Source organism: Ammospiza nelsoni, chromosome Z (genome assembly GCF_027579445.1).
Source record: "Ammospiza nelsoni isolate bAmmNel1 chromosome Z, bAmmNel1.pri, whole genome shotgun sequence".
NCBI classification, from domain to species: domain Eukaryota; kingdom Metazoa; phylum Chordata; class Aves; order Passeriformes; family Passerellidae; genus Ammospiza; species Ammospiza nelsoni.
In genome coordinates, this window is record NC_080669.1 from 9,185,661 (window position 1) to 9,201,229 (window position 15,569).

Sequence of the window (15,569 nt, forward strand, 5' to 3'; positions counted from 1 at the left end):
CGGGGCAAACACATCTTGCCAAGAGTTAAAACTCACCAGATAGGGGAGGTGGCATGAATGTGTGCATCAGGCCTTTGAATTCACAGCTCCCCAAGAGAGCTTTGGGGCACTCGGCTGGACAAACAGGATCCGGCTCAGACCTGTGCTTAAAGGTGGGCAACAAACCCTGCCACAGGTGCTTGGCTTGGTCTCTGCATGCTTAGGTAGATGCCAAAGCCGCTCTTCACATCCTTCCCCTGCCTCTCAGCCAAGTGCAAGGACTGAAGGAAACACAGGAAGTCAAATGGAGACACTTGCACCTGTCTCTTTGGGGGCTCCTGGGGAAGCAGTTTCCTTGGCAATCAAGCCCCTCTCTTCCAAGGGCACTTCCCCAAATGTGTACATTTTCTGGGCAACACCAACCCACCCTTAAGTGCGGGGTGCGGAGGTTCATGGGCATCACACCATTACCAATATGATCCAGTGAAGAAAAATTTATTGTTCCTAAAAAGACTATCTATAATAAATCTCTACTGTCCACACGTCTCTAGCTAATACATGATTGGTTAATCCTAGCTGTTCACACATCTAAAATAGAATGCTGCTTGGATTATCTAAGTTTTCACGCATCTTGCTGGGTTTGTATGGCCCACCCATGGCTCACTTTCTCAAGCTTGCTGACAAACTTGCTGAGTCCTGATGACTCTTTTTCTTTCATCTTCTTCAAGGATATATCGACCCCACTGAACATGTTCAGTGTCCATTATTACAAGCAGGCTGGATTCTGCATCGGCTGAATACGGCCGTTGTCTTGCAAAAACTCCTCCACCTGCAAAATATCTTCAACAGTTCCCCTCTTTTGTTTTTGCAGAAGCCAGACTGATTTAAAAGCACGGTCAATTTCCTTTTGCACACAGCGTAGTGAGCAAGGCACTATTAGCAGAACTGATAAAAGAATGAAATACAAAGCCTATAATACGTAAAATTATTTATTCATTACATAGCCAAGAATACCTAATACCAAAGCATACTAAGTCCTTGAGCCAGCCTCTTATTCCCCAGGATTTTAGCCACTCATCAAAAGAATTCTAAACAACTGTCATCTTTTATCATGTTCTCCTTAAGCAATGACACTTGCTTGTCCATAGATTCAGAGTGCTCAGAGAGATTCATGCAACTCATCCCTTCAAAATCTTCACACCCATCTCTCTGTGCTAGCAACAAAAACACTATTGCAGCCCTATCCTGTAATACAGCATGGTGTATGCTACCTACATCAGTGGTAAGCTCATTCAGTATGGCAGATGTAATGTTAATTTGTTTGTTTGTCCAACAAGCCAATCGTTTGAATTGTGTAAGGGCCTGTGATGAAGCTACTCCTGGTGTAAAAAGTGATGCCAGTAGAACCAAAGGCATATTCTACAATTCTACATTATCCTTACAGTCTGAACCTAATAGATGCACAGTACGTTTTGAACATTTAATTTGTGCCTGATGTCAAGCATCTGTTGCATGCTAGGGGCAAACAGTGTCAGTTTCCCAAAATAGCACAGTCCTCCTCATGCTTTCTCAGGAGTCTCAGGCTAAGCTTTATCTCCACAAATGAGAAAAACTCCAGGAGGTGACATCCTTGCAGATTTTGGTTTTAGGGATACAACCATGTCCAATTGGCTCAGTATGCCATGGTATGGTAATACCAGGAAGAAACAGGAAATATCCAAGTGCCGTCATCGCCGAGTCTTTCTGATTTCTCCCTAATCAGCTCTTTAACCCGGTGGTACTCATAGAACAAACAGTAATTTCCTGGCACTGATCCCAAAATATCCAATTCCTGTGGTCACTGACTTGTAGTATTTAAACCTTGAACGATTGTAAATGCCTGAATTCCTAACGGATTTCTAGAGATGCTTTGTTTTTCACACCAAATTTCTGTGATCATCCCATTTTGATTAGTGCACCAATTTGAACAGGCCTTACTTAAGTTGCCATAAATTTGAGCTCTGGTCCAATTTCCCAATTCTTCCATTGAGTCTGAAGGAATGCCAATTAAACAGGTGCCAAATGGATCCGAAGGTGGAGCTAGTGATAGGCAGAGAGATTCTTGCCTTGTTCTGTTAGCCTATGTAACCCTCATGTTAGCTCGCTGCTCTATCTTGTATACCCCCTGCATTTCATTAATCACTCCACTAAGCAACATGGTTAATATTTTCCAGACTGGTGCCATTGTCGCCCTTTTGGTCCATCACACCTGCGCTTTGCCCAAACTGCTTTAGATGTGTTTGTGGTATTGCTATTCTTACTCTACATTCTGTAGCTATTATCTTGCTCTCTAGCACAATTTGATTTACTACAGCAATTAAAGCAAGTCTAAACTGCAATTGCAGTAACAATCTTTGCTTATATATTTCTATCAAAGATACATCTTAGAGAAAACTCTGATATCTTCTTGAGTTATGCCTTAAAAATTTAGCTAATGCCATTCTTGGGGTACTAGTGTTAAGTGTGTAAGAGCAGTTATTGCATATTAGGTTGATAGGCTGAAATTTCTGCTTTTCCCTCGGACCACTGCTCAATTATGTTCTTGACAAACTCATCACCAAGTTTTTTAGTTACACTTGATACAATGAACTTTAAGCCATGGCTTACATGCACAACTATGCAGATATCAAGCATTTTCTATCTGATTTACAACTTGTGAGGGAAGTGAAGGTCCACGTGGCTGGAATCCAACGAACGCCTTTATCTGTAAGCAAGCACATAGAACTTCTTCCTCTTCATTTGACTGTAGCTGGTCCTTGCCACACCCCTGTTCCTGGACTTGTGAACATGACCTGAATGCCGTCAGGCAATTCCTCCCTTGGATTATCTGTGAGGGCATGATGCACAAGAATAGGTGCATCTTCCCTATCTCCTGTTGTTCTGAGCTAATTAGGCACAAAATTGGCTTTAGCTGTTTTTTCCTCAAGGGATAACCCTGGAGTTCCCACTTTTTGTTTTTGCAGCATGTCCTTGAACATCTGATGGGCACGCTCAATAATTGCCTGTCCAGTAGGATTGTGAGAAATACCAGTGTCACGTCAAATACCCCATAAATTACAGAAAATTGAATGTTAAGGAACACAAAGCAGGATTATTGTCAGTCTTAATATCTAAGGGGATACCTAATATAGGAAAGCAATTGTACAAATGTTTCTCAACGTGACGTCTCACCGGTTAAGAGAGTACCGTATAAAACACAAGCATAGGTATCAATGCAAACATGTACAAATTTTTCCTGACCAAATTCTTCTACATGAGTTACATCCATTTGCCATAACCGCAAGGGCTGAGTACCCCTAGGGCTAACACCATGCCTAAACCAATGCCATCTCGTTGACCGGGCAGGACAGGATCATGCAATACTAGAAGCATCAGTAAAGGGAATAGCAAATTGTTTACCCAACATTTCTGCAGATTGATGAAGAAATGCATGGGAAGTTTTGGTCTGTCAGCCTGTGCCACTTCCCTGTACCCTCAGTGCCACCATGGCCCTCGGCTGCCCCACAGCCCTCAGCCCCAGCAGCAGCTCAGGGTCAGCGTCCCTTCGGCGCCACCGCCCCCTCAGCCCCCTCAGCCCCCTCTGTCTCACCGTCCTTCAGCAGCTCCTCAGGGGACAGTGCCTGGGGCCAGCGGCAGCTCCCACCGCTCCAGGGACAGCCGGGGCTGGAAGTGCTGCTCCGCCCGCACCGGCCGCCAGCTTGGACCCAGCACAGGGACAGGGGACACAGGGGGCACAGGGGCAAAAGCAAGAGGTGAAAAAGCAGCCGAGGGGGGAAAGAGGTAAAAATGCAGCCTAGGATTACACAGCTCAATCTATGCATCTAAACTTCCACATACCTCTAACTAAATGACTCAGCATATTTCTAGATCTATATCTAAGCATCTAAATTTAAGCATCTAAATGTAGGTGTCTAAATGTAGGCATCTAAATGTAACTCTATTAATTGTATAAATGTAGATCACAAAATCTAGAAATGTAACTAATTCAATCCCATCTAGAACAATAGAGATCAATTTAACTATATAGATGTATATATATGCACATATAAACACACCTCTGTAAATCTATAAATGCAACTATATGGATATAGAAAGAGAATTGTAGAAATCTATAAATCTATGTGTACACTAAGGGATTCCACCCGTCTGATGCTCACAGGCTCTGCCTCTGGTCCTTCTTCCCATGCAGGGCAGCCCTCCTGGCAAGGCAGATTAACTGGAAATCTGGGAAGCAAAGGGAACACTGGGTCAATATTGGCCTCTCTGCATCATTTGTCCTCTTGGAAGTAACTGTCCTTCTATCAAAGTCTGTAAAAGATGAGCCGAAAGGCAAAATCTCACTGGCAATTTGAAGCCTGCTCTTCAAAGAGCCAGACTCCTTCCAAGAGTTTATAACTTCTGAAGTTTTGAAGTATCCCAATACACTGAAAGCCCTCAGTGTACTGGGATACTTTCACAGGGCCAAGGCCCCCATGAGAGCTTGAAACACAGACAGACCCAGCTGCCACAAAGAAGCCCAGCCTGGTTCTTTCTCTGTGCTGACAGAGACACCTCAGTCCTCACTGAAATGGCTGAAGCTGAAGGTGCTGGGAGCTGAGTTATCAACTAGCACCGTTCCCTGCCATCTACAACCTGCCCTCTGCAGTCAGCCACAGCTCCTCCAAAACAACCGCCAGCTCTGGGATGAACAGCTCCGTGACAAATGACCAGGTAATTTTGGCTTAGGCATTTATGTATTAGCTTATGGGCATTGTTAGTGATTATATATTACAGTGGCCTGAGTGGGTCGCTGCTGGTGAGAGAGAGACGGTGAATCTTGTATCTTGATCAGAAGGCTGAATTTATTAATATATGATATATAATACATTATTACTATACTAATAGAATATAGAGAGAGGTTTGCAGAGCAGCTAGCTAAGCTAAGAATAGATAGAAAAGAATCCACAACAAAGTTGTGGCCAAGGACTCAGTCCCCTGGCTTGAACTGATGATTGGCCCTTAATTATAAACATAGAAAATGAGCCAATCAAGGTGAATCCTATTGCATTCCACAGCAGCTGATAATAATTGTTTACCTTCTCTTCAGGGGCCCCTGGCCTCCCGAAGATGCAGAAATCCAAAAGGAAGGATTTCTGTAGAGAAATGTCTGCGACATCTCACCTTTCTAAATTGTATAAAAATAAAAGAAAAATGCTGATGTGGAATGAACAGGAAATTCCTTCACCTATAAAATATAAAATACTAATAATTCACTAAAACAATCCTACAATATAAGAAAATTGCAAGAAACAATGTAAAGAGAATTTGAGTCCATGCAGCTGAGTTTCAGGAACAGTCCATCAGCTGAAGTTGTTTCTTTTGGACATCTGAGAGTCCTTTTTGGTCCTGAAACAGCATAACACAATTTTAAATAATTTGTACAATTTTGAAATGTCCTTTCTGCTGGCCTTTCAGTGCTTCAGCGCTTCAGAGCTTCTGCCCAGTATTTTCAGTCTTTTTTATTTAATTTAAAAATTTTTTTTTTTTTTTTTTTTTTTTTTCTTTTTTTGATCGAAAAGCAAAAGAGCAGCAGCCGAGCAGAGCAATGCCAGATTAGGAAAGGCCCTGGGGGCCCTGGCCCATACTGGACCAGGAACCCCAAAACTGGCTCACACAGGGGGACCCGGACCGGTAGGACAAACCAGAATCCCCAAAAACATCAAGAGGCCTCGCAGCGGGCCCGGCCCAGGAATTTCCTGAGCCCAGCATCCCAGGCCAAACTCATGAGGGAGGCTGTGCTTTCCCGCAGGCCTGAACTTTGCTGCTAGCACAATGGCAGCACGGGCAGTGAGACGCTTCCTTTCCCCTAAACCACTGAGGCATGCCAGCAGCAGGGAAATAGAAGCTGCCCCGAGAATCTTCATCTCGGGTCTGGGAATGTTTGTTTCCCACAGCATCACAGCACCACCCCCACTGGGCTGGGGACCCAAGGCAAAACCTTCGGGAGCCCCCTCCCCCTCGCCACTAGGGCACAAGAGAGGCGGCGGCCTCCATGGGACAATCCCCAAAAAACCACCCTCCAAACCGCCGAGCTTGAAAGCCGGCAGCCGGACTGCCGCAAGAGTGAGTTGGCGGGCAGCCCCTGCTCCACGGAAGGAGAGACCCCCTGCCGGGGCGACTGCTGGGACATCCGGTGGAAGCAGCGGGGAGGGAGCCGGAACCGGGGGGGGGGAACCGCGCTGAGCGTGGGATCCGCCGCGGGCTGCTCCGAGGGTCCCGCGGGTTCAACGGCGTTTTCAGCCCCATCCTGAACAGGAACTGTCTCGGCTGGAGGCGGCGGCAGACACGACACGGGCAGCATCGGAGCTGGGAGAGACAGCGGCAGAGCGTCGCTGTTGCTTAGCAACAGGTCAATTGCTGGAAGTGCTGCCTCTTCCGCCTTCTCCGACGCAGGCTCTTGCGGGGGCAGGGAGGCCGGTGCCACCGCGGGCGGGACCTCCTGGAGAGGCGGAGACGGGATCTCCTGGAGTGACGGCTCTAGCAGGGCCATGGAGGAGACCTCGGAGACCGGTGCCGCCCCTATGTCTGAAGGCGGAGTCTGAGAGGCCAGCGCTGGCTGGAGCGGCCGCTCCCATCCCCCCGGAGAGAGAGAAGGGGGGGAAGGAGGAGGCTCCATCTGAGCATGCTCCGGAGCAAGAGTAAAAAAAACTTCTTCGCGCCGCGAAGTTTCGCCCCCCCCCCCGCCGTGAAGCAGGGGGGGCTGGGAAGAAAAATGTCCTCCCCCACCGCGTCTTCTGCCAAAGGTGGTGGAAACGGAGCTTGGCCATAACAATTAGAGATCCACTGAAAACAAGCTGCTCTGCGTTTCAGGACAGGGAAAAGCTTTATAAATGCTGGGTAGATAGAAGGCAACACGCGTCCCTCCAGGTAGACACACTGGATAATCGAGTCCATGCACTCCCAGACAAAAGCATCTAAAGCATACAGAATATCAGTAAAGAACCCAAAAAGCTTTGCCCATCTAAAGAATTCATAGATATCTGTTTTTGACAAAAAGAAACCGTCTTCCCTGCACCAATGTTTCCAGAGGGCTATTTTTTTCTCCTCTGAAGGGGAGAATTGAATCTCTTCTGGCAAGGCATGGGTCTGCCATACAAACAGCCACAAGCTACGAAGGGCTGGTTCATCAGGGATAGAAAAGTGAACAGTACCTTCTGAAAGAGTCCAGCTTGCTCTGGCCAGCTCCACAGGTCTGCTGCTCTTTTCCATCATCTTTCCTGATGGTTTTCCAGAAGAAAGATTCTCTTTGTGGTCAGCCTTGGCTGTGAACTCTGTCCAAATCAGGATCTTCGGTTCTTCAGCTCCTGGCTTGAATCCACTTTCTGAGGTCACTTCAAAGCAACCATCAAATGCCACACATACAGGATTTTTACCCAGTGCAGCAATTTGCTCCTCTGGTCTTATCAGATTAATTTTTGCTCTGACACGAGGGGTCACCAGATATTACAGCGGCCTGAGTGGGTCGCTGCTGGTGAGAGAGAGACGGTGAATCTTGTATCTTGATCAGAAGGCTGAATTTATTATTATATGATATATAATACATTATTACTATACTAATAGAATATAGAGAGAGGTGTGCAGAGCAGCTAGCTAAGCTAAGAATAGATAGAAAAGAATCCACAACAAAGTTGTGGCCAAGGACTCAGTCCCCTGGCTTGAACTGATGATTGGCCCTTAATTATAAACATAGAAAATGAGCCAATCAAGGTGAATCCTATTGCATTCCACAGCAGCTGATAATAATTGTTTACCTTCTCTTCGGGGGCCCCTGGCCTCCCGAAGATGCAGAAATCCAAAAAGAAGGATTTCTGTAGAGAAATGTCTGCGACAATTATAAGTATTTAGAAATAGCATCAGTTAGAATTCTTGTAGCTGCTTGTAATATAATAGAATCTATCAGCACTGTGTTGCTCATAGAAACAGTAGCATAATGAATATAATATCTATGCATCACTTATGGAAACAATTGTGTGATGAATGTATTGTGTTATAGACCCTAGCAAAACTTAACGGGAAAAAAGGCTTGTGTGTAACTAAAATCAGTGTAAGGCTGTCCACTGACCAACCTGTCCAAGTGATAAAATAACCGTGACACAAACCATAGCACCAGAGGACAATTAGAGAATACCATGTGAAATTTAGGGAGAACCTACTAAAGCCTTATCAGAGGGTGTGAAACATCAGGAGACACAAGCAGAAATAATACATGTTGACCTGGTGCAAAGGATGTCATGCAGTAAAACTGAGTGCGAAGCAATCAAACTAAGGAGTTCCCAAAACATCAGAAAATTCCCAAGAATGCTTGAAAAATTCATGAAACACATGAATATACTTGCCTCTCAGCAATGTAACACCATAAAGCTAACACTGTCACTTAGCACCAGGTGTTGTTTGGGTGTTAGCCCCGAGCACCACAGTGCTGCAAATATTGTCTTTTTTTATCCTATTAGTATTATACATTTTATAATTCTAAGCAGTGAATTCTGTTTCTCACAGCTGTGAAGGAAAGAGCTCCCTAACAGGACTGCAGGCAGCACCAGCTTTGCTCAAGGATGCAGACCCAAAGTGCTCTCTCTCTCCTTTAGTTCTCACTAATTTTAAGGGGTGATTTCAGATTTTCCTTGAGCTCCTGGATCTGTGACTAATGATTTCTTTGCCTCAGAGCTTCTGCTGCTTGTATTTTTAATGTATCTCACTACAGCTATCGGCAGACTGGCACTACATGGATTTAATGCTTGGAGACAAAAAGCTCAGACTTCTACACTGACCTTTTGCTGGGCTTTTCCTCTCTTGCTTCAAGAGTCACTCAGGGTTGCCTCCAGAGCACTGACATCCTGCAGCAAACTTATCCACGGACATCAGCACAAAACTGGGACACCTGGCTTGGTGACACAACTGCCACAAGGTCAGGTTTATTCCCTGCTCTCTTGCCCCAGCAGAGGACTCAGTGTCAGAGCCTCTGGAGAAGCGTGGAGGGCAGGGCTCAGGCAGGTTGTGCCCGTGCAGGATTTGAACTCAAGGCACCAGGAAGCACCAAGCCTGCAGACAGGAACTCAACCCTTCTCATCTCCCTCACTGCCAGAGGCAGGCTCAGAGCAGCCATCTCACCCCTCTCTAAACCAGTGGGGGCTCTGTCCCTACCAAGCTCCTCGGGCTCCTGGGAATTGTTCCTGCGGCTCTCGGTGCCAGGCAAAGCTCCCTCTGCTGCAGCTCTGCCCACAGGCTCCCCTCCTGAAGACTCAGGGGCAACAATAATATTGCCCTTGAAAGAGAAACAGAAAGGAAGAAACCCTTCTCACCACTTACACAAAACACCTGGTCCAACAACTCCATGGCTCACACACTTAATCCCTTCTTCCTAACAACAACTCTGGGACCCAAAGCCCTTCAACAGTCAGAAAAATTGACTTCTCAAACACAGTCCAAAAGCTGTCAGAGCTGACAGTGTTGAACATGGGGGTGACACTGAACACATGGAATGGCTGCTAAGCAGGAGTCCTGCCAGCTCCTGGCAAAGGGATGTGCTCCTTCCTCCACAGCCCTGAGCACAGAAGTCTCATCCAGGCTGCAGCACACATCTCTTCCCACAGAGATGCCCAAGAGCAAGGGAAAAGAGCTCTGCAACATGGACAGCAAGACTGGCCAGTTTGCCCAGCTGAGGATTTCCCAGATGGAAACTGGACTGCAGGCAGCAGCTTACTGAGAGGACAAGAAAGCTGCAGCTGCAGCCCAGCCCCAGCCACGGCTCTGGGAGCGCCCACACGCATGGCAGGGCTCACACAGCAGCAGCAGCAGCCCAGCCCTTGCTTTGCCTTGGCCTTCCCACCCAAAAGAGGCACAGCCCACATCTGCTGCTGCAACAGAGGCACCTCTGGCATGCCCCTCCCTGCACGGGACACTGGGCCTTCAGTGCCACTTCTCCAAACACTCTTCTCTTCTTTCCCATCAAACAAAGCCTCTTAGAACCTACAAAGCTTCCACTTCCTCACCACAAATGCTCCTGCATCAGGGGTTCTTCCCAGGAAAAGGAGCACCCAAACTTGGCCAACACAGGCTCACACCTTTCCATCCTTACTCATAGATGATATTTTCATTCCCTCTTCTTTAAGAAGTCATGCTTTACCAGGCAAATACTTCCTTGTCCATTCACAGCTGAACTCAAGAAGCTTTTCCTTCTCAGCCATGCAACAACATTCACAAGTTCTCAGTCCAGCCCCTTTCTTCCCTGCCCAATGCAGTTGCCCAAGCAGAGGGAGAAAACATCTCCTCCAGTGTTTTAAGCACCATGTCCAGAACCGGCGGTGGCAATTCCTCTTTCCCAGGAGTATTCCACAGCCAGCTGTAGCTGTCCATGCTGCAGAACCTACACTGGTGGCTTGAGTGCTGGGGGCTTGAAGTGTCTGGCCTGGCTGCAAGAATCCAAACACATTGGTCAGGCTCCAAAATGTGTCTCTGGGACGCAGAGCTCTAGTGCTGCCTTGGATCAAACATCACAGGAAGCACACAGCAACCTCCGTTCCAGAAATGTATTCAGACTTCCCAGAGGATTGAAGGAGTGAGTTCTTCCTCTTAAAAATATTTATCCAAATTGACATGTACATAGATTAAAGCATGGACCGGAAATCTGATATAGACACACACAGAGACACACACACACACACACAAACACCCTAGAATCACAGCATTGTGTTTCTTCCCAGCAGCTTTCGGATTTGGCTACATTTGGTTTCTCATCACAAAAGACCACAGAAAATGGATTCACCCAGGAAGAGCCCAGATCTATAGACATACATGCTAAACTTGTACTGTGAGTTTATTCTATAAACAGCCTTGAGGGTGAGGTCATATTCTTCAGCTGCAGCTGTTGTTGGGCACACAGAGCTCATTTCAATGGCACGGCTTGATTTGCAGGGCAGACAGTCTTAAACGTCTGCAATGTCCTATCAGAGTCCCAGTTTGGCTTCATTCAAAGAAAGAGGAGAGTGCACCTAACACTGACCACTTGTTAGGCAATATCTTTCACCGTGCCCTTGTACCCCTACAGAGAGTCTGTCTAGAAAATATCCAGAACACCCTCCAAATCTGCAGCGAGGACAGGAAAATGAGGCAGAGAATCTTTCTGTTTTCAAGGTCCCCCTTCCTAGGCGACTTGACACTTTCTACCTGCTTCTCACTTGAGATCTACCCATGATAGAGCACTGCAGGAAAACACTTGAAAGGGTCATTTAGCAGGAGCTGCTTGGAAAGCAAGGGCAGAAGCTCTTTCCCTCCCTGATGGGCTGCGGGCTGGCAAGTGCTGCTCTGAAGATGTGCAGCTGCTCCTCTCTGGAGAGGCCAGGGAAGGGTTGTGATGGTCTATGGGTACCAGAGGAACGATGAGCTCAGGTTGGCATTTAAGCTCCATGGGAACAAGCAGAATGAAGAGCTCACAGTGGAGATGAAATTTGCCTGTTCCTGGCTCCTCTGATGAAACGCCAAGAAGTCCAGATGAAGCAAACACCTTCTCCCAAGAAGCTAGGAATACCTCAGAATCGTGAGCACCTGCACTTCACCTGGAATGGCGTGGAGGCAGCTCTAAATGCTCGGGTGAGGCAGCACTGAGGTCGTGGTATGAGAGCACTGTGTAGCAGTGAGGGAAGGAAAAGGGAAGCAAAGGGAAGGCTGGGTCACTACTGGTCTTTGGGTGTGCTTCCCTTGGCAGCAACTGTGCTTCTGTCAGGGAAAACAAAAGCTCCCTGCATTGTTAAAACTGAAAATCACCGACAAAGACTCTCTAACTAGTCAAAGTTAGAAAGTGCTATGTTCATTACGCTGACGGCCAGCAGAGGGGAGGGTCATTCCCGAAATATGCGACCGCTGGCCAGGCTCGGCTCGGCTCGGCACGGCACAGCACAGCAGGTTCCAGCAGGACAGGGAAGGGCAAGGCAGGCAGGGAAGGGCAGGGCAGGGCACTGGGAGCAGTGACAGGCTCTGTCTACATGCTGCATCCCATGCCTGGATAACCATCGGGGACAGAGAGGAAGGACATTGCTCTGGCTTGGCTGCAGAAAGGATGAAAAGTGGGACTTAGAAAACATTAATTTGGACTCCATTTTAGCAGACTGGCTGGTTTCATCTCAGCATGTCCTCCTGTCTTTGGCAGAGTTGGCGCATTTCTCATGATTTGGAGTCAGCTACAGCAGCAGGAAGGGGCAGCAATTTTGTCAGCATGGATATCAAAGCCAAAGTGCTGCCCCATGGATGGATGTTGCTTTCTTCAAAGCATTTCTGGCCTAGAGTTGTAGCAAACTCACACTGGTGTCTTCCCAAACAGCATTGCCCTTTTCTTTCCTCATGAATCACCTTTTCCTTTTCTTCCCCCCATCTGGGGAGAGCTCCAATGCAAATGCCTCCTGCAGCCAACTCCTGTCACTGTAGACTGACAAAGGAGATCTTGCAATGGAGAGAGATTTCCTAGAGCTGCTGTGGGGAGCTGAAGGGGGAAGCTTTGTCCCTTAGTCTTGTTGGGGAGCTGCTTGTGCTCTGGGGGACAGACACTGATAGTGGAGCCCTGGAAAATGTAAAAGATTGAATCTGAAAATTTTAGGCTTTGTGTTTTCCCAGATCAACCTGCATAAGCAGTATGAAAAATTATATAATTGTTAGATGTGATGATTGTTTAGTAATTAAATATAATTATTATGTAGTCATGAGAAGAATCATGAACAATTATATTGGAAATTTAGGGAGGGCTATGCTTGGCTGAAGTCTATGTATACAATAGAACAATAGAAGTGTAATAATTAACATGGAAGTTATGTAACGATAGAACATAAAAGCATGATCATCTCAAATATATGGTTGGAGTCAGATTTGAATTGAATACTCCTGAAACCCAGAGGTCTTAATAAAAGCACCTGCATATAATCGCTTATGGGATTTTGTGTTTCTTAAGGCTAACAACAGCAATGATGTTTATCCAAGCCTTGCAGTTCATTCCTGAGCTTCTTGACACACCACAGAGACTTTGGGGTTGTCGTACTGGCAAATAAATTTCAGTCTGGGCACTTTGAAATGCTTCAATTATCCTTTTTTCCGCTTTTCTGCAGAAATATTGTCATCATCTATTCCTTCCAGAGGATCTTTTCCTGCTTTTTGGAGAGCTCCTTTTTTTGCCCTCCCAGATCAGGCTAATTCCCAGGGCTCCTTCCCAAAGTGAGGTGTAGCCCATGGCCTCCACTCTTCAGCTGGAACAGAAGGAAGCACAGAGTTTGCTGTTGTGGGAGAGGAGCTTCTCATTCCTGCCTGCTTTCCCTTTGGGACAGGTTGGTGTGTTCTCATTTGATAAAGGCAGGTTTAAACTCTGAAGCAGTTGTGTTTCAATCTGCTCCCTTCTCCAGCTCTTCTGTGGGTATCCTTGGACAAAAGGCCTCTTGGTGGGAGCTCCCTGTGGCAGCTTAAGGAAGGAGGTTGATATTTCAGGGTTGTGACTGCTGAAAGCAGCTGGTTTTCGGAGGTGTCCAGAATTGGGAGCGGCTTCTTTTCTCACTTGCCTGCAGAAAAGGAAGTTGCAACGTGGGAATTTCATTTGTGGAGATGGCTGCCAGGGGTGTTTGCCAAGAGATGGGCTGGCAGAGAGGCAGGTCTCGTGCTAAACTGGCTGTGTGTTTGTTTTGATATTGGGGAGGGTCAGACATGCAGACACAGACACCATCTGAAGGAACAGTGTAATTTTCTGTAATGCAAAAGTGCAAAAAAGAGTCAGGAAAGAATAAGCTAAGCAATGCACCTCAGCATTATTACAAAAGGGTGCCTCTGGTTATTAAGGAAGATACATCACCAGGTACCACAATGCTTTCCCCTTCATCCAGAGCTGCACATCAGCTGGGGGAAGCTGTCCCAGCCAAGCCCTGCAGAGCCACGGCCGGGAACCGGGAAATGCTGCGGTGCCTCCACCTTTGCCGGCCACGAGGCTCCCGAGTGCGCTGTGAGAGTAGCCCGGCTCTGACAGTGCTGGACGAGCAATGTGCCAGAGCTTCTGCTGGGGCACAGCTGATTTCATTCTCCTCTTGGTTTTCTCCTTGAGCCTGCCCAGGGCTCAAGGAAGAACCAAGACCAGGTGTGGCCTTGTCCATTTTCCTCATGCAGAAAGATGCAGACATGCTTCACCAGTGAATGGAGGCAACAATATTTTTGACAGTAATACTTGGTTAAGGAGGAGATACATAGAACATTGGGTTGGAAAGATCATCTAGAGAACAGCTTTGGCTCGGGTCCTGTTGTGGAGGCTTCAGTCAGGGTCTGTTGTTCAGGCCTTAGTCCTTTGGTATTTTGCAGTGCACATCAATGCTGTGCAGAGCTGGAAACAAACAAGTCTGTCTTTAGCACATTTGAGACAGGGAACAGGATTACCCTGCAAGGCCAGGCTAGGGCCAAGAGCAGAAGGCCAGCACCCTGCTTTTGCCCACAGGCAGCCCTGCAGAGCAAGCAGCCACTCCTGCCCAGGGCTGAGGTGCCCGAAGCTGCCTCCCCGCTGTGCAGCTCTGCAGAGCCCGCGGGGCGCAGGGTCCTGGGCAGCCAGGGCAGCCCGGCTGCCTTGGAGCACAAGGAGTGGCCCAGAGAGAAGCTGCTGCCCTTTACTTTGGAACTGTTCCTCAGAGTCTTGTCATTAATCCACAGTGTCTGATCTGTTTTCTTTTCCTCTCCCAAATTTACCAGAGCTTTTTGAGAAAATTGACTGAAGTAGCTTCTGCTGCTGGTGGTGGTGCTTTTGTCTGCAGTGAGGGCAGGTGATTTGAACCAAGGACGGAGTCCATTGTTAACACCCCAGCTTTGCCAAGTCAAGAAAACCATTCACAATTGGGCAGCCAGTGCTGAGCAATTTTCCTAGTTTTTGGAAAGCTCCCACCTTAAGAAATTCAAGAGATTATCCTTCATGAGGATACCAGCAGTACCATGATGCCAGTGTTTTCCACCCCGTTTTCTGTGTCTTTGGCACTTTTAAGATGTCCTCAGTGCCCAGCAGGAATGAAATGACCTGTGATCATGTGATTTGAGAGCTCTGTGTTGTTCGTTGCCACATGAGTGTTCATGACAAGCTGGACACACCAGCCGTGGCTCTGTTGAGTTAAATTCATCCCAATTTTGTGCAAACAGCAGCCCTGAGATGCTGAGAAGAGCAAGCACAGTGGGTGGGTGTGCATGCACACGCCTGGGGGCTGACTGCTGTGTGGGCAGAAGGTTTTGCACTGTTGTAATTCTTCGCTCTCCCAAGCTGGAGGAAGAAATCAAATCTTTATTAAATTAAAATATATAAATCTATATGAAATGAAAATGTATCAAAATTAATGAAACAATACCTATTAATTTATCATGGATGTAATTTAACATCTATACACTATTGCCGGCCGGGAGTCCCTCTACAAATCACGAACGGGACGGGACTGCTGAGGAACGCGCCTCGAGCTGTTTGTTTTCCAGCATCAGTCTCATTACTTGGGTCTGACTATGGGAAGATGCCAGCGGCTCACATC

General features: G+C 47.1%; 1 pseudogene; it reads left to right on the forward strand.

The window, feature by feature from the left end:
• The window catches only part of LOC132087020 (serine/threonine-protein kinase PAK 1-like), a 353,184-nt pseudogene that overhangs the window by 180,594 nt on the left and 157,021 nt on the right, over window positions 1–15,569 (forward strand).